Source organism: Pieris rapae, chromosome 16 (genome assembly GCF_905147795.1).
Source record: "Pieris rapae chromosome 16, ilPieRapa1.1, whole genome shotgun sequence".
Classification (NCBI taxonomy): Eukaryota; Metazoa; Arthropoda; class Insecta; order Lepidoptera; family Pieridae; genus Pieris; species Pieris rapae.
This window is the reverse complement of record NC_059524.1, coordinates 4,216,675-4,242,173: the sequence shown is the minus strand read 5'-3', so window position 1 is coordinate 4,242,173 and position 25,499 is coordinate 4,216,675. Positions and strand designations below refer to the sequence as shown.

At 33.0% G+C, this 25,499-nt stretch overlaps 1 protein-coding gene across 2 annotated transcripts in view; it reads right to left on the bottom strand.

The window, feature by feature from the left end:
• LOC110999663 overlaps positions 1-25,499 on the bottom strand; it is a 125,092-nt gene that overhangs the window by 84,510 nt on the left and 15,083 nt on the right. For both annotated transcript variants that reach the window (XM_045631691.1, XM_045631692.1), the window contains exon 2: positions 5,918-5,951. The gene's annotated coding sequence lies outside the window, so the exon portion shown is untranslated. The remainder of the gene's footprint in view (positions 1-5,917; positions 5,952-25,499) is intronic.

The window sequence follows — 25,499 nt, the reverse complement described above, 5'->3', positions numbered from 1 at the left end:
ATTTTTGTAACCTTACCCCTATTTTTTAGTCTAATTTGACCGGACTACTAATCCATATCACTACATATTATAAAACAAAGTCACTTTCTCTGTCCCTATGTCTCTTTGTATGCTTAAATCTTTGAAACTACGCAACGGATTTTGATGCGGTTTTTTTAATAGATAGAGTGATTCAAGAGGAAGGTTTATATGTATAATAACATCCATTAAATAGTGGAGAAGTACTGTTATTTTTGAGGTTTGTAATGTGATGTCGTAAATAATTAAATTTTTTCAGCTTACATTGCAAACGCAGGCTGAACCCTACGAGTTTTATCAAAATAATGTACTAAGTATTGTACACATTGAAAAGGTCTACAGAAAAGTCCCTGATGGTATATGTCTATCTCTTATGGATAACCCACATTTTTATATACAACGTTCACAGATTTTCTGTAGTGTATTTAGTATCAGCATTGCACCCGTCCGAAGCCGGGGCTGGTCGCTAGTGTATTTTATAATCTATCCATTTCTAAAAATAAATTTGAACGAGTTTCGAATTTTCTTGTCATGGGTCCAGAAACTAGATTGTCGAAGTCTATCGCTTACTCATAGAGAATATTCAATTACGCGTTTTCGTTCATCGCATCGTGAGTAATGAGATTGATTGAGCATTTTCAGATTTGTGTCACGAATCATACAACCTTTATTCATATGTTCTACAAGTAATGGACAGTAGCTGGTTTATAACGCGTCAGCAATGCGGCAAAGGTCCATCTTAACCTTTCTTTTTATTAACTTTGCATCACCGAAGTAATTCCCCTCAACTTAAAACGTTTATCTAGATGTGATTTTGTAATTCATTGTCGACATCACAGGAGATCGAAGAGCTGGCAGTTACCTCGCACAAGGAATTAGTCTAGCTATTCAAAGGGGGAACGCTGCCTAAAGGGACTCCTTTTAATAATATTTTTTAATAATTAAATTTTAAGGTTAGTTATTAGATATATTTTTATGTATTAGGTGATGTAGTAGGAACAACTATTATATTCTGAAAATTTTACATTTCTACAGATTTTAGTTAGTAATTCATAGTATATCTAAATTCATATAGAGAAGCTATTATATGTTACTCAAATCTATGAACTCATATATTTTCTAATAAACGCTACACGTGCCGTTCGAGCTTCGATATCCTATATCGGACAAGGCCAACAGTGATACACAATGAAGTATTCCCGGAAACAAATGACACCTCTGAAGCTTTCAAGTTCAGCTTTGCTTTAATAGAGAAAATCACATTTCAAGAGGACAGCATTTGTTCGAACAACAATTGTATTCTAAAAACAACAACTAACTTCGAACCAATGGCACGCTATAAAGCTATAGTGCAATTTCGTTTATAAATACCCTAAAACACAGAGAACTTTGATTCTCCCACATTTATTGCAAAAATAAGGAAGGAAAAGAATATAATATCGCTACATAACACACCACATATCGCTTGTTGATCTTTTACAGGTGAAAAATATTTTGGTAATATATTTAGTACTTATTTGCATTAATGTCGGTGTTACCGATTTCTTTACTAAGATTTTTTGCGATTGTATATGTACACTCGATAACGAATCAGAGCGTGCAATCCAACTCCAGTATAATTTGATACTGTGACATATCAATTTATATTTGCTCCATACTTGTGTACAGAACGGATTTTGATCATTTATATTCGGTTTCTACAATGCATGTGACAGGACTGAGTAACTCGCGCCTAGGGACCAATACTATTTCAAACTTTAGCTGCAATAGTTCCATTTAACCAGCTGAAATTATTCTAATGGTTTTGAGTTTTGATTGTTAAATAATATTGCATTAGAAAATAAACAACATGCGAATCATCTTTTGGGTTTTATATAAAAGTAGTAGTAGTAGAAGTATATAAAATTCTTTTTAGTTAGCTTTTTTTATAGAACAGGGTGCAAACGGGCAGGAGGCTCACCTGATGTTAAGTGATACTGACGCCCATGGACACTCTCGATGCCAGAGGTCTCATTACAGATCTTATTCGTAACATGTATTATTACGATCTACACAAACGAATATTCAAGAGTAATGTTGTAAGTAATTCTTGCCAGATGCAACAGAAACATTAAATGTAACATTGGTAGGAAAAAATTCGTGCTATATATAATTTAATGTATGAAAGTATGAAAAAATTACATGTCTAACGTTTATCTAAAACGAGATGCTACATTTCAAGCGAACATCAATCAAAAGTAGCTCAACTTTGATTTTCTAAGTGAAATATTCATATCACAGCATGACATCGTTGCAAACGCCGTAATTAGATTGTGAGCAGGACGAGGTCGTTAGTCGTTAAGGAGAAATTAATTTACGTCGCAGCGGATGACTTTAGAATGCTGTTTATTTTATAATCGGTCGGTAGGGAAGGTGAGTACACCCAATTACGCTTCGATCAGAGCATGGCAAGCCGGCGGCGCGGCGCGTGCGGTCGCGCTAAATGGATTATTGGTCGCCAGTCGCCGCAGGCGGGAGGGTAACTTGTAGGTACTCCTACTGTATTGTACTGCAACGCTTCGAAATTTAAAATTGCTACAGTAGTTCTAAAGCGGTGATTCAATCTTGTCAACCACGTCAATACACTCTTAATTCAACATCAACATTAAAAACTGCATAGAAATTATATTTTGCTGCAGTTTAAATTTTAAAACCATATATAAAAGTTTTACCTTCATAAAAAATATACTTATAAGTTATAAAAATTATACTTATAAGTTGTTATACAGCGGAGTATTGAAGCTACTGCGTTATAATTCAATAGTTTCATCAGTGTACGAAATTGCCAGTTCCCCTTATCGTTAGGGACCCTTATTTAGTAAATTTCCTCTTCCTTGCGTTAAAAATTAATTAAAGGTTGGATGTAACTTTAACATTACATATTCAATTATTGTGGTCTGTTGGTATAGAAGGTATTCAAGTCCATATTATTCCTTTAATTTATAAAGATTCTGTTGAGATTTGAATAATTACAACGTTAAAATATAACGTGAGAATGTAAGTATTTTTCTGATACTGCCAGTAGTAATCAATAAGTAGGTGATTATGCCTATACTTGAAGCCAGAAAGTTCGGAATTTACGCCATGTGCGTTATGAACTGATCCATAGTTTTTATATTAGTATTTTTATAACATTTATTCCTACCAAAATTGTTTAAAATAAAATAAAAGACGTTTATTTTGGAACATAATATCATCATGGTATCACTCATCGGCAAAGAAGACAGAGGGTGTTGGCCGAGAGAAAAAGCCTGCGTAAAAAAATCTCGGTACTCTTTAAAAAAAAGCAAATCATCAAACAATTCTACAATATTTAAAACAAATATAGGAAATTAATTAGAAGTAGCCTGCACTAGTCCCAGGTCCTTTTATCAACTAGGTAGATAATCACCAACTTTCCTAGTATATTTACAAAAAAAAAGGTTTTATACGAAAACATATACGATTTATTGAATAAATAAATTATTTACACAATAAAACGAGCAACGTTGATTGTTACTCGCTAAGTAGGCAATAACAACGATCAAACAAACTCAACAAAGAAAGAGCACCCGTTGCAGTCTCGTTTATTTTAACAAAAAAGAGAAAAGGACTATTGACGCGGAAACTCTGATAGCAGCCAGACAAACATTGAAATGTTGTTTTTCCTTGTATTTCATATTGAAGATAGAAAACTAACATTTCCTATATGATAACGGCGAATTGAGTTGCAGCGCATTTGTATATGTTTAAACCTGCTTTACTAGGTCATCTTCTTTATTTGTTGTTAAAGTATGTATATAGAATTTCTTTGTGATATATGTATGAAGACTCATTAGTTTATCAATACACCATACAAAATAATTTCTTTAACTTGTTACATGTGACCTAGTAGATTTTTTTATTGGGAACTACCCAATCACTATACGAGCTGGAGAACGATGGCATGTTAAGCGTAGGCATACATTCTGGCATCGAACGTCTTTGATACTTATGTAGTCTACTACTGTGACTAAACGAAGATTAGAAACTTCCGATTCTGGAGATTCATTTATTATGTAAATATGGATTATTGAATGTTAGCATGAAATGGTCGGCGAACACATTCACTTTCAGATTAGACTGCGGCAGCTTCATTAAACATAAAATGATAATGAAAAATATAAGTATAATATAATTACTATTACCAGAATGTCTTGTCTTTATATTTTACTTTACTATGAAAAATGGACCGCGTTGCGTTACAAGAAAATTAATTATCAAATTGAGTCTTAAAAATATTTTTACCTATTTACCGCTCAGTAATATAACTTTAAGTAACATATGCCTGTAAATAAGTCATCATCACAAAAATATACTTTTAATTCAAATATATAGGTGCACCAATGGACTTTCTTTCTATGTGCGCATTTAACAATTACTCGAATGGTGAAGGAAACATCGTGAGGAAACCGACATGTCTTAGACCCAAAAAGTTGATGACGTGTGTCATGTATATGGCACTGGAGGCTGATCACCGACTTCCCCATCAGAGAAAAATGATCATGAAACAGATTCAGAAATTTGAGGCCAAGACCTAAAGAGGTCAGACGCCACTGATTTTATTTATTTTTTTATACAGTTTTAGATACAAACTCAAAATCAGAATAAAAAGTCCAATACGCATTATTTTGCTAACCTGCTCAGGACTGACATTGATACCAAACAGACCGGACAAACTGAACAAATTGTATTATCTTAATTCTGATCCGGGAGCCAAATATACCAGTGAACTCTAATGTAATCTGTTCTTTGTTGGTTTTTTTTACCCAGCGGTTATTATAGTAACATACAGTTTACCTTAGTTTAGTTTTAGTATATTAATATTGTGTGATTTGTGAACACATATTTAAAAATTACTAATCTAATGTGTAATTTTTCTAATACTGTTCCCAGGTACATTTTTCAATTCATTCTCACTAAGTAATTAATAATACGAAGTACATGTAAGATAGGGAAGCTATTTAATTGCCACTCGACCTGAAATAAGAGAATCTCAGTTTATTTCTTTTCTCTGAAACAGGGTGGAGTTCCCCTAAATCAAGGATCTACAAGATCCTTAAGGATAAATATATTGACGAACCAGGGATTTGGGGCATGAGGAGTTTTATTAATGAAATGTATATTTTAAATGTAAACTTATACATCTATAATAAAATTATAGTGAAATTTCCATATTTATTTCGTTCGTTTTTAGGTCTGGGCTTCAGATTTCTGTATGTGTTTCATTATCATTTGTTAATTTAATAAGCGATTAGGTGATTAGCCTCATGTGCCTGACGCAAACCGCGAATTTTGGGTATGCTGTTTTCTTTCACCGTTCGAGCGAATGTTAAATGCGCACATAGAAAGAAAATCCAGTGATACACAGCCGGGAATCGAACCTACAACTTCAGGAATGAGAGTCGAACGCTGAAGCCACCTGGCCAGCACGGCTTATTTTGTTGTCATTCAATGTATTGATAAAACACTAGCGTAGCCCTCAAAAGATTTGTCCCTGATTGTTTAAGCGTATCTCTGAAACAATTAGTACGGTAAACATATATTTGTATTCTAAGCTTACTATTGCGCGCACGGAATCATATGCAAGAGAAGAAAGAATATTGTAAAAGATTTAACGACTCAGTCGAGATTTAGGAGCAATATTTACACATGTATAATCGGGTCGCTTTCGTCGCTTTGTGGTTTCTTTTACGCTTCTTTGTACTGAAGAAAATAATAAAATTAATCAAAGAATAAATCTAACGCTGAGCGCAACGCGTTGCATAGGTAAGACTTACCACCGAGAAGTGCAAAGAACATGAGATAATTGAAAATTAGATAAGAAAAATAAATTTCAAACCTGTTAACTGGAATTCTAATTATAATTCTGACATCTGAAACAAACAATAATAAGATTAATACAACTGAAATTAAAAGGAATAACTTATAATTAGGAGACTTAAAAATAAAGAAATTTCTAACGTTCAAGGAGTCCAACTTGGTTTTATCAAACAATTAATATTTCCGAAACGAAATCTAGTTTTGTACAGTTAATTACAACATGAAGCATGTCAACAATTCAATTAGTCCCAATAGGCTTTGCCAATTGTCACATTGACATATTTAATCACAACGTATAATGGAATCGTAGTAAAAATATCATCGAAATAATTGGGCGACTGGTAGAGATCGATAAGAAAAAATCCTGCAAAATAATAAGCGGATTTTGAGTATTGTACGCATTTCATGGCTGCTTACACTCGACACAATATGCCGTGTCAAGAGTGGTAATTAGCGATCGTTTGCCTACCAGACGTATTTCTCAAGAGTTCCGGTGATATCGTACTATGCCTCACTACAATAGGTACTTCGGACGCCTGGTTTTAAATGTCTTAAAAATATCTCACTTTTAAAGTGTAAACTTGATGTTGTAATGATCCTACTCAGACTTAAATGTTTGTACGCCAACACTAAACGGTTCTTAGCTTTGTAATATGCATATAAATTGTATACAAACTCCTCAGAAAATAGTACTTATAAAATTGTTAGTTTCTGATTTTTGAATCACGCCTGTGCACGGTAGAATTTGCTTTCTATGTGCTCAAATAACACAATAAATAATGGTCAAAAATATAAGACATGTCAGGTACAGAAGGCAGTAATCTCTAAGAAAAAAATGATCAAAGAAACTATTGCAATCAGCGGTCAATCTCAACCTCGATAGGACCCATATACAGTTATACAGCTAATAATTAGTATTAATTATTGTTAAGAGGAATATTGTAATGACATAAAGTGATTATGATTAAGATTTAGTCAAATTCAGAACCTAGCGTTGATAATATAATAAGTTATTTGATAATAGGATAACTTTATTTATTTCACATTTCCAAAAACTATGCAGTGTGCTTTTATAAGTGCACACCACTAGACAGAAGTATTAACTAACTGATGAGAAAAGTATTTTTAGCTTTCACATATTTCTTTTGCCTGCCTGGACAGTCGCCGCAGCCATATTAGTGGGTGCGTTGCCAGCCTTTGAAGGGGTAACCGTTTAAATAATTTGAGGGTCACGGCGGGACAGGGCCCAAAGAATTCTACTTCAATGGTACGCTCACTTGCATAAAAAAACATTGAAAATCAAAGCTAAAACATCCGGTAGCGGCTACTAGCATAACGACGTTACTATTTTTCTAAATAACAATTGAATAAACATCGAACGATATAAAAATATTCCCAACAACAAATATGCTCGATAGATATTATTTCCTTATTTACTTCAATCCTGGCCATTTTCCTTTAGGCTTTATTGTGGCGACATATGAGTCTACCGCTCCGATCATCAATATCTGTCAACGGGCATGGAGTAGCCAAATAAAATTATTATGAATGGCCCGATACCGCTATGACGTCAGTCTCATATGACCCAATTCGCTAATATTGTCCACGTCATCGATATATTAACGTTCGGTAAATTGCTTTATCACCCTAATTTGTTATTGATACTACCAAATATACGTACGTAGGTGAGTAGCCATGTTAGTTTTAAAAGTTGGGTGTATGTAATACATTTTATAATGTATCATATTAATCTTTAGAATACTACTAAAATAAAAATATAAATCCGATTCGATCGAACGACGATCGAACGTCGAATAAAATACAAATCCGATTCAAATAAGGAATATTTTAATTTACTTCTACAAGTAGCAGTTGGTTTTTAAAAGACATGAGAACAATCATTAAAATATTTAACACTATTACTCATACTTTTTGAAGATATGAAAGGAGTATAATATAAACAGCCTTAAAAATGTAAGAAAACATACTAAACATGTTACTTCCTTCGTCTTATTGAATTTCAGTTTGATTATATCCCATACCGGATCTTAAATGTATGTCAAGGACGAACAAATACTTTGAAAGGCCAGATAATAACTACAATGTTTGTCCGATTTAATGTTTAGATTACAGATAATATAAGCAAGGAATACTAAATTTGAAGGGATATAGATTTTTTTAAATGTATCTTTACACATACATTACTAATTTAGAAACACCTAAAGGTCCCACCACAATTGCACGTCAGATATCGTCTTAAGAAACAGATACTCATGTTTTTTTATGTACAAAAGTTAGATACTCATGTTATAACGCGCAAGAATTAAAAAAAAATATTTTAAATGATCGCCAATTTTCTTAGGTAGTTAAAAAATATTTTAATAAATTTTAGTCTCAACTATATGATGGCCGAGGTTATTGACTACAAATCATACATTTTAACGAATTATTTTGGGCTATAATGAGGTTTAATATCCAATTTAATTATAGCGCCGATACGCTTATAACATTAATTGTACTTCATTAAAAATTGCCGGATAATTACCTGCTAGATTTATGGTTGGCAAAAATAATTTTTAAAACACGCCAGAGATAAATCGTTATTTGTTTGTAAACAGATTATGGAGCAAAATTACTTAATACATATTCGCGTATAAAAAAATATATTTATTGCGTGATGTAATATATACGTGGATATTACTGACAATGTTTAGAACTGGCCAGTTAGAAACATTGCTAATGAAAACTTTTTTTGAATTTCAAATTTAGAACTCTTTGGTAACCTAATGTAGTATATTGCATTCATTTGTCATTTGTTTTAGTAAATTGGCGGCAAATCTATAACTCTTGTTGCACAACACGTGCAAATGAACCAAAAGCGAAAAAATGTTCGGTCAATGATTTATTATGACTATCGATGTGGGCTTACTCAACAACAAAACTTTGATAGGCTGCGATTATAGACGGATTTCTTATACTAAAACCGACGACTAGAAACACCTTCGCATGGAATGGTTTCGCCAAATGCTAAATAAGTTCAACGGCGGTAACTCAAATGCTGTATTTGACATCGTCACATCGTCTCAGTGGGTGCTTCCTTTCGAGGATCGGCGGTCGGAAAAAAGATGATTGCCTCATTCTTTGGTCGGAAGGCCATTTCGCGCGCGCGGTTAGTGAAGACTAGTATGTCTGTTTGCCTGTTCTACGCGAAATGTATATATAGTAAACAATCGTGCGTACACAGGAGTATGAATGTGTCCAACAAGAGCAGAGTACCACAAGGTCGGAGTACCGTGCCCATCAAAGCTTTGGTCAAAATCGTACCGTTGGCTCTGCGAACGCAAAATGTATCTTGGCCTCCAAAACGAGAAACTGTATTGAAATTATTACTGTGTGAAAACCGCAACTGAGAGTATTGGTCTGTCAAACATGTTAACCGCCAAATCTGAGACATCTGAAATACTTTTTAAAAGGAAACACAGGATTCTTAGACTTACTCGAGCCGCTAGACAGGATATAAATTAAACAAGACAATATATTAATAATGTCATTATACGATGGCACGAAGCCAACAATATCTTTCGACACGGGGCTGAGAGGACCACATGGCTGTCTTATCTCGATATAATGTATGCTTCTGTTTAATTATAAATTATATTAAATAATGCTTGTGCGCCTGCAGTTTATCTCGGCTCTTAAATCAAATCCACTCGATGGGCGTTTTCCTCGTTGCAGGAACCAATTTTTCATGGCATGTGCGTTACTAAGCCATAATCGCGGTAAAATATTAATGTGTTTTTGCAAGATTGATTTGGTTAAGAACTGTATGTATTTCTTTAACTTATACAGGAGGGTGTAGGTTTAAAATATTTTATGTACATTTCAATTTATTTTAATCGTTCCACCATTTGCCGTGCTTTCTCCGATGACGGGTTAAGATCTTATCGAATGCACCATTGTACTTCTCAATAAATATTTAAAAGTCTAGGATCTAATTCGTAACTCTATACTTCCCGTAAACTGAGCTAATTTAATGTAATACAGACGTTAAAACATAAAGCGGAAGCCAAACATTTCCCCTGGTTACGTTATCAGGGCTCAGTATTGTGTAACGATACATTGACATAATATTGCGAGCACGTGTACCCTTAAGGGTCGGTCAATGACCTGCGTTTTCAAGGGACCGTTAATCAGTTTTGCGCGGAAGAGCTGCGGTCGCACGCAAGCTAAGGTCACTTACATATAACATATTCTCCTGCGACTTTCTCTTTGCCTTATAAAAATACCAATAATAAAATCCTAACTATCCCTATAACAACATTTGGTACACGACCAATGCGCTAAAATCGTGAAAACGGTACAAATTAATGATATTATTATTTAAACTGATAAGGCCTTAATTGAATGAAAACATCAATTTAAGAAGATTACAATTTGAGTAGTGGTTAATGTGTTCGCTAAGCCTAAAAGAAAACATTTTCATGAAATCTAAGACGTAAGTGCGAATTAAGTTTGGTTAATATCTAAAGATTTTTTACATGAGTACTAGACTGGTCTCTAAACGTTAGCCTATATGTAACTCGAAAGTGTGTTAAATGTTACTGAAGATGCATAAGTGTAATCTTAGAGCAAATTATTAGCATTAAACTAATATTACTGTAGAAATATCAACATGGTCCACTGACTTTCTTGATGTAAACCAGGCCTGACTAGTACTAATCGACTAACTGTAAATCTAATATGAATTGAATACAGATTTACATATAACAAACTGTTTAATATTCAACGTAAATAATTGTGTTTATATTTACATTACAACACATGACCCATATAGTAATGTTCCTAACAATGTACACGTGAAAATTTGAGAGATTAAGCTAGTTTAATTTTATATTAAGATTGTGATTTTGGTGTAAGCAAGTTAAAATCTATTTTATTAATTTTTGATTTATATAAATTTCCCATACTCTTACGCTTTTTATTGACACTAGTGATACATAAAATACGAATGGTAGTGATACTTTTTGATTTTTAAGCATCACCTAGACTTTTACTACTTAGGCATTCCACGAGAACGTCAAAAAGATAAAATAAATACACATACGAAACAAATTCTAGTTTTCCAATTCTCGTGTACTTTATCATATAATCTTGTCACGTTGAACCCTTCTGCTTGTAGGGCTGTCAACATTGTATCGGATGAATATCATATCATATTATATGATAGCGAGATGTGTTTGGAGTAAATTCGAATTTATATAATATAAATTCAATCTAAGAAAAATAATTAATATCAATAATACTTATTATCGACATTTCGAGTGCATGTATGGAGTAAATTCGAATTTATATAATACTAGCGGATCCGACAGACGTTGTCCTGTCTACACGTCTTTAATTTCAAAATTTCAATTTTTAATAAGCCATTTTGATGAAAATTATTATTCAAATGTTATGACAATATCTAACGATCCAGCACATGGTCACACACGATATAACACAATGATAACAAAACTTTTTTTAAATTTCGGGACAGACTAAAATTAAAATTCGAATATTATTTAAAATTTGACACTGCGATGGTAGCGCCGTCTGTCGGATCCAATGTAAAACATTCCAAAATCAACAACAACTAATAAATTGAAAATTAATTAAAAAAACATTGTCCAGCGGACAAAATTGTGAATCTAAACCATTCCCAGATCCCCTTGAACACACACAAAAAATTTCGTCTAAATCGGTCCAGTCGTTTAGGAGGAGTTCAGTCACATACACACGCACACAAGAAATATATATATTAAGATAAATTCAATCTCAGAAAAATAATTAATATCAACAATACTTATTATCGACATTTCCAGTGCGTAGCAATTGTGGGAATGTATAGAACTTGCATAAACCAAATGATAATATCGATTTAATTTTTTTGGAGGAATGCGATTCGTCGGTTGCATCGAATTTCGGCTTTTAAATTTTCAATAACATAATTTTTTTACGTTTGTACTAATCAAATAAAAAACTTCCGTAACAAATATAAACAGAGAAAATAACTAAACAATAGATCGCGTTATAATTCAGAATGATAGCTGTCTCTATACTTAACGTACAAGTATAAAAAACAAAATTTCGCGTTCGCGTAAAGAGGTTTTACTTAATATGTGTAATAAAGTAATACTGGCAACCCAAAGCTCGAGTGGGACAGAGGAAGGAAAATCTCTAACACCCAGGAAGGACGAAAGCGCGGGAAGTGTAAAAATAGGCGGGCGTCTTTTTTTTGGCTTAACTTTTGAAAATTAAATTAAAATAAAAAATACAGGATCAGTTAAGTTATAAGGTGTATATAGTAGTAGTTATTGTTGATTATTTATATTTTTAGTTTGTCTTAATAGCCTGGTAAGTTATTTTATTTTATTATATGTAGATAAGAATTTTTCTCTTGTCGTCCATGATGGAGCCCGAAGACCCTGGAGGGACATCCCTCCAGGTGTCTCATGTAGTTACAATCGATGCGTCTGGAATGGAAACGGAAGGTTCCATTATCGATACAGACTGTTCGGATAGCACGAAGTCTGTTAAAAGAAAAAGAGTATCTGTGAGAAATGAAAAAAAGAGAAAAAGTTCCCAAAATTTCCCTAATGATTTAAAAGACAATATAACTCCTAAAGTCATCGAGTCTGATGTTAAAACAACAGAAATACCCCCAAATGAGGCTGCCCACTCTAACAATATTTCAATTAATCCTCGCGTTGCTAGGTCGCTTTACCAGGCGTCAGACCCTGCGCCTTATGTTGTCCATGTTCAAAAAATCATGGAAACAAATCAAACCGGATCTGTTCACCCCATACAATTTGGATTTTTCCTTAAAAAAAATTATGTAAAAAGCATTGTAGAGGGAAGTATAAAAAAAATAGGGAGGAATATGTTGTCATTGCAATTTGAGACATTTAAAGATGCTAACTTATTTTTAAATCATAAATCTCTCAACACAAATAAATACAAAGCCTTTATTCCGGCTTTCACAATCACCCGCATGGGAATTGTGAGAGGTGTTCCGTGTGAATGGGATGAAAAAGAAATTTTAGAAAACATTGAGCTTCCGCAGAATTGTGGAAGTCTTTTGAAAGTTCGGAGGTTAAACAGGAAAATCTTTGAAGGAGAGAATTCCAAGTTCATTCCAACTGAGACTGTAGTCTTAACCTTTGATGGGAAGATCTTACCTCCCAAGGTCTTTATATGCTACAACTCCCTACCTGTAGACCTTTATATTTACCCCACACTGCAATGTTTCAATTGCTGCCGTTTTGGTCACACCAAAATGCAATGCAGAGGCACTCCAAGGTGTTACAAATGTGGTGACAACCATTCAAGTATTAGTTGCAAGACTGAAAGGGATGATGCTGTGTGTATCTTATGCTCTGGTTCTCATTTTGCAACGGATAAAAAGTGCCCAGAGTATGCTAGGCAAAAAGCTATTAAAGAAACAATGGCTAAAAAGTCAATATCATATTCAGAAGCCAGTAAAGTCCATCCACCAATTTCTAAATCTTATGCAGACGTTGTTGCTTCTGCGTCATCGGCCCATTCTGGTCCGAATATTTCTTATTCCAGTCCCTATAATTTAACAAGCCCTACTAAGACTTCCACACAGTCATTTAGGAAAACAGTATTCATGAAACCCAAAGCTCGTCCTAAAAATGTAAGTAAGGGATATGATCAAAAAACGCATGCAGAGCTTATCCAAGATTACAGCAACATTCCTTCCTTTTCTAAAGGTTGTCTCAACAACTATAATGATTTGTCAGAAATAATAACAAAGGATCTCATCATTTCTATAATACAGTACCTTTCACAATCTGACATTATTAAAATACCGTCCAACGATGCCCCTTCTACAAAAAGTTTTTTAACTAATGGACAGTCAAGACCATCCTCAAAACCAGTCTCTGGTGATTCAATGGAATTGCCGGAGCATTAATAGTAAAAAAAGTGACCTAATTTTTTTATTAAATAATTACAAACCATTTGCCGTCTCTCTTCAAGAGACTTGGCTTCGTCCCGGATTCAATTTTAGAATTCAAGGACATATCTGTCTTAGAGAAGACAGAACAGATGGGTATGGTGGAGTTGCACTTATTCTTAGAGGAGGTGTGCCATTTGTTCACATACCCATCCCTAATCACAGTGATAAATTTTCTATTATTGCTGCTAGTGTAAATAATATTTGTATTGTAAATATATATATACCTCACCCTTCCACTGAAGTCTTTGACAATATTTGTAGCATTCTATCTTCCCTCCCGCGCCCTATTTTGGTCACGGGAGATTTCAATGCACAACATACTATGTGGGGAAGTTTTAAGTCTGATCATTATGGGGCTAGAATATTGGACATCTTAGATGATTATAATTTATGCCTTCTAAACACCGGTTGTCCTACTAGAAGGACACAGCCCCATGAGGGTATTAGTGCACCAGATCTTACCCTGTGCAGCCCTTCCCTTGCTCCTACATTAAACTGGTGGACTCTATCGTCTTCATACGGAAGCGATCACTTTCCAGTAATTGTATCATTTCCTCAAAAAATTAGAGAACAGACAAAGGCTCCTCCCCGTCTTAAATATAAACTTAAGGAAGCCAACTGGTCATTATTTAGAGATAAAGTTCAACAAAATTTAACAACCATACCTCCAGTAAATGACAGCAATAATCATTTTTGTGCTGAAGCTTTAACACAAGCCCTATTACAGGCTGCTGAGGAAGTTTTTCCAATTAAAAATAAAAGTGGCAATGGGTATATTCCATCACCACCTTGGTGGGACAGTGAGTGTTCTGCGGCTGTAGCGGAGAGAAAGAAATCTGAAAGGAATTACAGAGAAAATTCTACAACACAAAATTTTAATATTCTTAGTAATCTTATAACTAAAACACGTAAATTATTAAAGCAAAAAAAATTCAAAGGCTGGAAATCTTTTTGTGCCTCAATTTCACCAGACATTTCTCCATCGGAAGTTTGGCAAAATATTCGGAGATTCAGATCTGCCTTTAAACCTCCTAGATCTCATTTTATGGATAGCAGTACAGTTGATTTGTTTCTAGACAAATTAGCTCCACCATATGTGCCATTTATAGATAATATTTCTTTTCACTCACAGCCTTCTTTCCTCTCCCAGCACAGAAGTAGTGATTCACTCATTTCGTTTAGCCTTTCAGAACTCAAAGGGGTTCTTTCAAAACTTAGGGACTCAGCCCCAGGTTGTGATGGAATTCCATATTCTTTTCTTCAAAACCTAAATGACTCCAGCCTTTCTTATTTTCTCAGTTTAATTAATTCAATTTTAACATCAGGTAATATTCCTCCATCATGGAAAATCCACGAAGTTATCCTAATACATAAGCCTAACAAACCGATTAATGATCCATCATCATACAGACCAATTGCATTAGCTTCAGTAATATCCAAAATTTCTGAACATTTAGTTAAAAATAGGTTAGAATGGTTTATTGAGAGTAACGGGTTATTATCTCCAAACCAGTTTGGATTTAGGAAAGGCAGGGGTACTATGGATAGTCTCAGTATATTTATGACAGACTTAAGATTGGCATTTTCATACAACAAGCCTGTGATAGCAGCATTCTTAGATGTGTCTGCAGCCTATGATAATGTCAACCTTATAATTCTGAAACAAAAAATGATTAATTTGAATATCCCACAAATTTTTATAAGTTTCATAATAAATCTTCTCTCTGGTAGAATGCTTAAAGTAATGTCAGAAGATTCCTACCAATCCCGTATTGCCTGGAAAGGTTTACCACAGGGATCAGTTTTGAGTCCCTTACTTTACAATATATATTCTCATGATCTGGAAGCCTCCCTTAAGGGTAAAGTTAACTCACTCCAATATGCAGATGATTTACTCTTATATATCTCAGGTAATTCTATTGACAACATATCTGATACTATGACATATTCCCTTCAGTTGCTAAAAGTCTGGCTGGACAATAACTCTCTAAGCCTTTCAGTTCATAAAAGTATAATAGTCTTATTTTCACGTATGAGACTTCCTCCATCAGTAACTGTATTTTATAATCATATTAGAGTTCCTGTTAAAAGTGAAGCAACATTTCTTGGGGTAATTTTAGACTCGAAACTTACAGGAAGCTCTCATTGCAAATATATAAGTGCCAAATGTGAGAAGATCCTAAATATACTGCGTTGTCTCTCTGGAGTTTGGTGGGGAGCCCACCCTTTCTCTTTAAAGCTTCTATATAATGCACTAATAAGGAGTATTTTAGACTATGGAACATTTATACTTGAACCCTGTAGTGCAGTAGCTCTCCATAAGTTAAACATTATCCAATCTAAGGCTCTGAGAATAATTACTGGGGCTATGAGATCGAGCCCTATTAACGCTTTGCAGGTCGAATGTTCTGAAGCTCCCCTGCACCTCAGACGACAATTTCTTTGTGACAGGTTCCTGTTTAGGGCATTACAAGTCTATAATCATCCTCTTTATTCTAAGTTACGGTCTCTGTTGGAATGTATGAATTACCCGTACTGGGCTCATAAATCGCCGCCATGCCTTATTATTAGTCTCCAAAAATACTTAGCTCTTCAAGCTCCAACACACAGATCACAATTCCTTCCTATATTTTGTGTTAACTATGATGCATTAACATTAGATCCTACTATTTTGTTTGACTTCGGTATAAGTAAACAAGATCTTTCTGCAAATGCCAAATTTACTGATATTATTGACAGTGACAGCCAATGGAAACATTACCATTTAATTTTTTGTGATGCTTCCAAACCCGGTCCCGAGGAGTGTGTGGGAATTGGCGTTTTCCATCAACAGTTTGACATTGTACAGAAAATAAAATTACCTCCAGAGACTTCAGTATTTACTGGAGAATGCTTTGGTCTGCTGAGGTCTCTGGAGTACATTTTAATAATGAAGCTTAAAAAGTCAATAATTTTAACTGACGCTAAAAGTGTCCTCCAAGCGTTGAAAAGATTTCCTTTTAGCCGTAATATAAATAATCACCCAGTAATTATTGCATGTCGCGATTTATTATATCAATGCTTCATCAAAAAGTACACTGTATCTTTTGCTTGGATTCCGGGTCACTCAGGTATCTTTGGCAATACCAAGGCTGATAGGCTTGCCAAAGCTGCGGTCAATGACGGAGACCTGGTTCCATACAAAAATTTTTCTTGTGATTTAACTCTCCTTCCTAAATCCCAGTTAATAAAATCTTGGATAAACATTTGGCGTTCTTCAAGTCAGACGAAAGGACGGTATTACAACATGATTCAGGGGGATATACCTCCTAAACCATGGTTTTCTACTTTGACGCTTGGTAAAGATATTACTTCGACCCTTATACGTATGAGGCTGGGCCATGCATGCATACCCTTGCATTTGGCAAGGCTTAACCTTTTGCCTGACGACACATGTGAGTGTGGCAATGACGTTGGGGATTTTAACCATATATTTTTTGCCTGTAATAGACATGACCGTTCCGCTTTTATATCCTCGCTTTTATCCATAAATATTCCTTTTCCTACTTCTATTTCTGTCCTTTTATCTAATATAAATATTGATGTATATAAAATTTTAGCTAGTTTCATTTTTCATAACAATATAAAATTATAACCTATGTTTTATGTATATACGTACTTATAAAAAAATTTATCTGAATCCTTTTCCAAATTCCGTACTAATTTCCTATCCAATAAACCTAATAATGCACTTCCTAACTTTTGTACATGGCTGACGCACAAACCGTGCAGGCCAAGAAAGGGGAAAAAAAAAAAAAAAAAAAAACACCCAGGAAAGGAGCGCACATTACGGCGGATACTTTTATTATGTACGGTGATAGACGTGTAAATATGTATGACACGATCAACGAAAGCACACATTTATAAGAGGTCAACACTACGAAATTAAAGTCTAGTAAATATTTAACATACAAGGTATATAAGGTTTGTATATAGCCGCATAGTTTTTAATGGAACTAAAGATAAAATAAGGAGATTTTGTTTATGAATCGAATAAATGACTCGTACATACAAGCCACACATGTATATAAAGTGTAATCTGTGATAGCAATATAACGATATGCTTATTTTTATTAAAGTGCATCTCATTTCTAAGCTTGGCGACCATGAATTCTTTAATTTTGGTTACCGCCCTTTTGAGTGACAGTTGACATTTATATTACCAAATTGTAGACGTTACCATTATCTATATTTACAGACTACAGAAATAGAACGATTTTAAAATATTAAATTGTGTATATTATTATTATAAATTATTGATACAACTTTTATTCGTAATTGTTGCATGTATGCGTGGAAAGAATTTTCTAGCATGATTAGACGCACAAAGCAAATAGGCTTTATATTGCTCTGAGCTCAACCCTCTTCCACTAATGAGCGTTACTCTGCATTGCGGCCTGCTGACTGAATACATGCCTAAAAACGTGTTGCACAAAGGCCTCTCTCACGGAGAATAAAAAATATAACATCAATTACACAAAATTTTGCGAGGGTTCGTTTTGTAGCAAATTGGAAATTTACAGTAATGGGGACTCGTGTATTCGGTTAATTTACATAATTAATAGACTGCAAACTGTTTTGCTTTTCTAATGACTATAAAAAATGAAACATAAGATCAATCACTAAATATCAATAAATATTTGTCAAAATGTACAGCATACAACGCCCAAACAACTCAAAATTAAGAATTAAAAATGTATTTTACACGAAATCTAGCATAAACTAACTTTTTTCATAAATTATTTTAGATTTTGCAGAATATTTTAATGGTCATTGATTTTTAAAATGCACACTTAATGTGCCCTCTACACAACTTTACTATATAATAATAGGATAAACGTAATGCATTCACAGAAGTACTATAGAATAAGTCAGAAAACAAAAGATAAGTAAGTACTTCTGTCTGTTCGAACTGAAATCTAGTTTTCATTATCTCTTCAACAACTAAACAGATAACACATGTAGTGCGAAACCCTGTGTACAGATAATAACAATATCACTAAGAACTAACATTTATGTATAGGAAACCGCGGACATCCGCTTTGTCTTTGAACAGAATAAAGTAGTAAATTAACTTTTTGAAATTGGAACTCTCCTGAGTAGGACATTAATGACCCGATCCGTTATTCGAAAGGGCCCTTTAAGAAAACGGGCTCTATTCGTTTTGGAAGTAATGCATTTTCCTTTATCGCCGTGCGGACAGTTTTCGCAGTATGACGGGGAGCTTTCTTTTACGATTATTGTAGTCTCGTATCATAAAATCTGAACTAAAAACTTTGCTCATAATTTATTTGAGGGAAAAGAAATACATTCCCTTAAGTTTAAATTTTAGTACCTTGCTTAAGAGGTTCATAAAGTTTTGAACAAACTTTGATGTGAACGTATAAGTGAAATAACTGTAATATGTTAAAATGGAAACATTGTGATAACTTTACTAAGGTTAAAATTCTTAAGACGTTTTTGGATAATCAATAATACACTTTGAAACATAGTCAAGATATTTGAATCACGAACTGTCTTTGTTACTCAATAAATCCACGTGAACCTTAAAGGTCAAAATCGTGTTTATATTTACCTTGACTCGAAAAAGTAGTATGAAAAGTACCTAAAGCATAATATATTTGTTACACTTACAATTGCATCAGGGGAAAATATTCTTAAGATAATTGTAAACCTATGACTTATTAGATAATATTTAGATTAAATTTATCGAATATTTTTCTAGTCTTATTCGCGTTTCATAGAATAAACCTTTCGGATATTGCAATGTTTACACATATTTCATATTTACTTTTCAAATTATTCATAATGGTCTATTTCCTTCTTTCTTGTCTGGAATCCCCAATGCAAAAGTAATCATAGAAAACAGACCTGGCAACAATTTCAGATTTTGGTGACCCTGACCGATCAGTCTAAAAGGACGAAGGACGAAGGACGAAGGATTTCAAAGACACCAATTTTCTATTTAAAAAGTAACAATTTTAACTATATTATATACGATATTCTTTATGGTCAAATAATCAAGACATTTAACAAGTTTTGTCCTAACACACGAAACTGTAACGATAAATGTGAATATAAAATGTTGTGGTAATATAGTTTATAATTGTCAATAATATGGAAAACACGATCCGGGATAAGTCAGTTATAATTACAAGGGTGGTGGGAGGCTAAGGGCATGACCTCAGAGTATGCACGCATGACTTGTTTCATGCACTGCTGTTTTAATAGTACTTGCTAGTAGCCAACTTGACCTAACTTTATGATACAAAAATAAATTAAAACAACTTCAAACGTCTATTTTATGCAACAAATTCATAGACAATTATTATACAGATAGCAAGGAGAGCTTTGGTACAAAATTATTCCAACCAGGATGAATGAAATGTATTGACAACCTTTCATTGTCAACAAATTTAATTCTGTTTTTCTTTTCCTTTTTTTTTACACTAAAATGTTTGAAATGTTTACCTTCTTGTTAAATATATAAAAAAAAGAACTATTTGTGAAGATTTGTAATCGGCCCACAATGTTATATATGTATACATCTATTTTTGTATTGTGCTGTGAATCTTCTGAATAAATAAATAAATAAATAGTCTATCTAAATGTTAGGATAAATTTGAAATTGGGTAATATCTAGTTCGCTGATCGATTTAACTAAAACAGTAACGGTTTCACCCGCGTACCCGCATTTAATTTCTTCTTGTACTATTTTAAATTACTTTTGTTCCTTTGTAGTTTGAAATAAATTGTAATCTAGCCCCTTCCGTAAGAAAAACATATTCACCAAACTTTAAATATATTAAAGTGTTCTATCGATATAAAATCAGACCTTTCTCACCGAGTGATGTATTGGATTTGTAAAAATAAACTAAGCAAACCAAAGACAAAGCTTTCTATTTCAGTATTTATCAGTTCAGAACAACCATTTACTTTAAGCCATTGTATTTCTCACTATGTCCTCTTAACTATGCGAATAGTTTTTATTTATATGTATTTATTTCCTATATTACAGTAATTTAATACATAACATATCATATAATAGAAAACTATTACTATAAAAATTAAACTAAATTAACACAACATAAACAGAACAAGTTAAAACTTAAAACTGAAGTTTTGTAAAAAGGTTTAGAAATTTTTAAAAACTAGTTATATATAATGCAATTCTTGTGAATTCAGCCACAGTGCAACTAAATCACACACAAAAAATAATTGCTTGCAATAACTTGACCTTCTTAATAAGCTTTCATAAAAACAAATTCTGTTGCATACTGTTGTATTTTATTACCATAACTTTTACACATTTGAAGAAAACATTTTTTTATTATAAGTTTATACTAATAAAGCGCTTCAATCCGTTAATAAAGTGTTTTCTTTAAACTAATTCTGTCTCAGCCCGTTTTTTTTAATATATATCCCATATATGGGATCCTGACAGATCACTTCAGTCAAACGTGTGCATTTATTTATTATTATGAATGAGACGGTTAGATTATTTAACGCTAAGATAAAAATACTCTTATAATATTACTCGATTGTTTTTGAAGGTTTGCTAACAGAAATCGATGAACATTAGTGTATTACGGTCGATTGCATCTTGATGCAATGTGCGACACTTACGCAGTCGTTTAAAAAAAAACTTTATTGCATACAAGCAGCATTACTCAATATAATACAATCGAGTGTCAGGTTCTCACGTTACAGTTTAATAACCTTTAACTCTATTTGCCTAGAGATAAGCCGATACTAGTCACAGCTTATGACACATTATAGACATTTCCACAGGTATATTCACAATCCTAATAATCTACTTACAACTACATCTTACTCATTAATGGACTAAGAATATTCAGAATCAAGAACGCATTTTTCAATTGTCTCAGTATTAATGAAAACTTGATCAGAATAATTCAATTTAATTAATGTTATAGATGTTCATTTGTATTTTTCTGTCAAATTATTTACCCCAAGGTAATAGATACAAAGTGCTACTGTATTAAGTTTTAAACAGACTGAAAAAAATGAATATTCGAAATTATCAATTCAAATTTTTGTATGTTCAATATTGTTGTTCATAGTTCTGCCATCTGTTTACCTACCTGGAACGAGTCTAGACGATTGTAGTCATTTCAGTATTTTTTTCAAAAAATAAGTGTCTTTTTCATATCTTATAAATAGAAATACGTTTAATTCACTTGGATATTAATACAGGATCAAACTATGTTATATCTACGTTATTAAATTCGTTTTAGTCTATTTTAAAGTCGCCCAATTAATAAAAATGCAAAACTTGAGGACCGCTGACCAATTCGATTATCTTTATTTATTTATTCCTTGAACTTTGATGGAGGTACATTATATATATATACAGAAAGAAACTTGAAAAATGTAGTACATGCAATTCTAATAATAATACACATCCTAACATTTATCCGAAATAGCGAACAGTTTCTATGGGGTAGCATAGCATAATATATATGTTGGTGTGTAGTTACAAAAAAGGTAGGCTCAGTAAAAATAATAATAAGGCGAAACAAAGTACCTAGGAGCAGCTAGTAGTTAATAAATTTGTACTAAATGTTTTTCATAGTAGAATGTAATTTTAGCCATTTATCAATGTTCAATAAGAAACTTTAATGCAAGTTGAAAGTTAGATTGTGACAATTCCCTTAAGGGTTATATAGAACGATCGTGCAAGAGAAAGTGTACTTAGCGAAGTCGTGACTGTTGTATGGTCTAACTGTATAACACCATCACATTAAATTTTTATTCAATCATAAATACGGTACTAAATATTATGGAAAATATCAGAAAGTCAGATGCTAGGATCAACCAGAAATTTCACCCACGTAAATTTCTTAGCGTCCATAACAAGTATTATTTTAACAAAAACTAATGCTGACATCTCGTGTCCAACAAATTGTTTTAATTTATTGCAAACTTTCTCTGTGCTGGTGAAAAAATAGGATTAACGGTTGTCTGTAGACAAGTAGAAGAATCAAAAATAACTAACTTAGCTCAATCAATATATAAACCTAAGCTATAAAACAATATAAAAAACGGTATCCCATTTATATAAATGGATTCATTCTTATATTTGTATTGTACTAAAAAAATCTATTATTTTTCACTGTTTCAAGCCTGGGACACAAGTATTATTATTAAAACCTACTATCAATGCTTAAATCATGCAAGGTCTTTCGATAAACACGTCAATTGTATAAAAATAATATCGTCTTTCAAGCTTCTTATAAAAACAACGAGCATCTGGTTTCACAAAGCGGTGCCGCGTTGCATTTGCAAATCTAGTTATGACTAGCGATCCGCGTTTGTTCCTTATATAGTCCCGATAAGAGGCAACATTCGAGATGAAACCGGTACTTAGACGTGCAGTTTCGTACGCACATAAAACTCAATTAAGGTTTTAATTAGTTACTAGCGGATCCGACAGACGTTGTCCTGTCTACACGTCTTTAATTTCAAAATTTCAATTTTTAATAAGCCATTTTGATGAAAATTATTATTCAAATGTTATGACAATATCTAACGATCCAGCACATGGTCACACACGATATAACACAATGATAACAAAACTTTTTTTAAATTTCGGGACAGACTAAAATTAAAATTCGAATATTATTTAAAATTTGACACTGCGATGGTAGCGCCGTCTGTCGGATCCAATGTAAAACATTCCAAAATCAACAACAACTAATAAATTGAAAATTAATTAAAAAAACATTGTCCAGCGGGCAAAATTGTGAATCTAAACCATTCCCAGATCGCCTTGAACACACACAAAAAATTTCGTCTAAATCGGTCCAGTCGTTTAGGAGGAGTTCAGTCACATACACACGCACACAAGAAATATATATATATTAAGATAACTCACGGCACGGAACTTGGTCACGTTTAGTAATCCACGCATATATCTTGTAACATAGTCACATTTGGCCTTGTGATACATTCGTAAATGGAAGTAGGAATAATCCCAATAGCGGTATTATAACTTATAACTGTAGCCAGTACTTAATTTATTAACTATCTGAAACTGACATTACTACAACTAAAATGTATTAGAAAAAGTAAGGGAATTAGAAGCACGGTACATAAATAATTGGATAAATGTCAAGCAAAATAAATCTACACGAATGTATTAATTTTATTTATTTAATTATAAGTAATCTAACAGCTTATACTTATACATATTATAATACAAAAAACTAAGACAATATAGAAAGCCAAAACAGATTACATAGATAAACAATTTATGTATGTAAAACAGAAAACAATAAAGTGCATTAGAAAATAAAGATACATTTAAAAAAAAAAACAAAAAAAGAAATAAAACCAAGTAAACTGAAATTTAACATTTAAAATAACAAATAAAATACTTAGAATTTAAAACTACTACTTAAACAAAATTAAGTATGTTTAATTCGTTCATTGTTTCCAAAAATCTCCTACGTAGATTTCCGAAGTTTGTCGTAGCAATATGAAGATTTATGTTTGTGAAACATTAATGCGAAATCACGTATCACTAACGATTCCTTTGGATTTCTCTAGAAAGCTTCCTGTGACAGTGAGGTTGCAAGCTGTCGAAACCATTTAAAGTTACTAATCTTGTCTGAGTGAAAAGGAAATGCTTCGAACCCATTTGTATTCAGGTGGAGGATAGCGCAAGTGTTGTAATGACGCTTAGATGACTCGTTTTTTTTTTACTTTTTATAACCATTACGATAATGGGCAAATAATATAATCTATGTAAAATGTAGTATATTTCATAAGCAAATTGATCAGGTGTAGTTGGTTATGATTAGTTACCGGAGAGCCAATTTATTATTACCAGAAGTACATAAGTATAATAGATGCTAATGAAGCTAGAATGAGCTAGAATGCTAGAAATGAGCACCATGTAGAACATATAAATTAAACAATATAATAACAATTAACTGTAATTTGTAAAAAAAAATATATTTGTTTGATTTGTAGTGGGACTATAATGTTACCAATCCGACATTTTATAAGCAAACGACGATGACAGCCCGTAAGCATTGGAAGAAATATTGAATAAACATATAAAACCTGCTTGAACGGAATAGAAACATCCGGTGAAAAATAAACAATTGAACGTGCGATCCCTCACCGCGTCTTGTTAATTACTGATTTTTTCTTTTATGTCACAAAGCACTTCGATCACAACCGCTGACATAAATTGCATGGGAATCGCTGTATTTCAGTTTTGCTTTAGGAGGGTTTTAGACATAATATATTATTATAATATATAAAGTAACTTTCATATTTCCTATTAAAAACATATTTTTTTTCCTTTGTGATTTTGTTCTGATTGTGTTATAGGATAAAGCCTATGACAGGAGGTCACACCACAATTGCATCACCGTAGTGATTAATCGACAGTACTAATTACGCAAGCCATAACGCTATATAATCTGAGAGCATACATATATTGCTATGAAGTCGTTTTTCAAATGTTTTTCCCTAAACAGTTGAATTTAACTCTTGCGAAAGTTTTAAA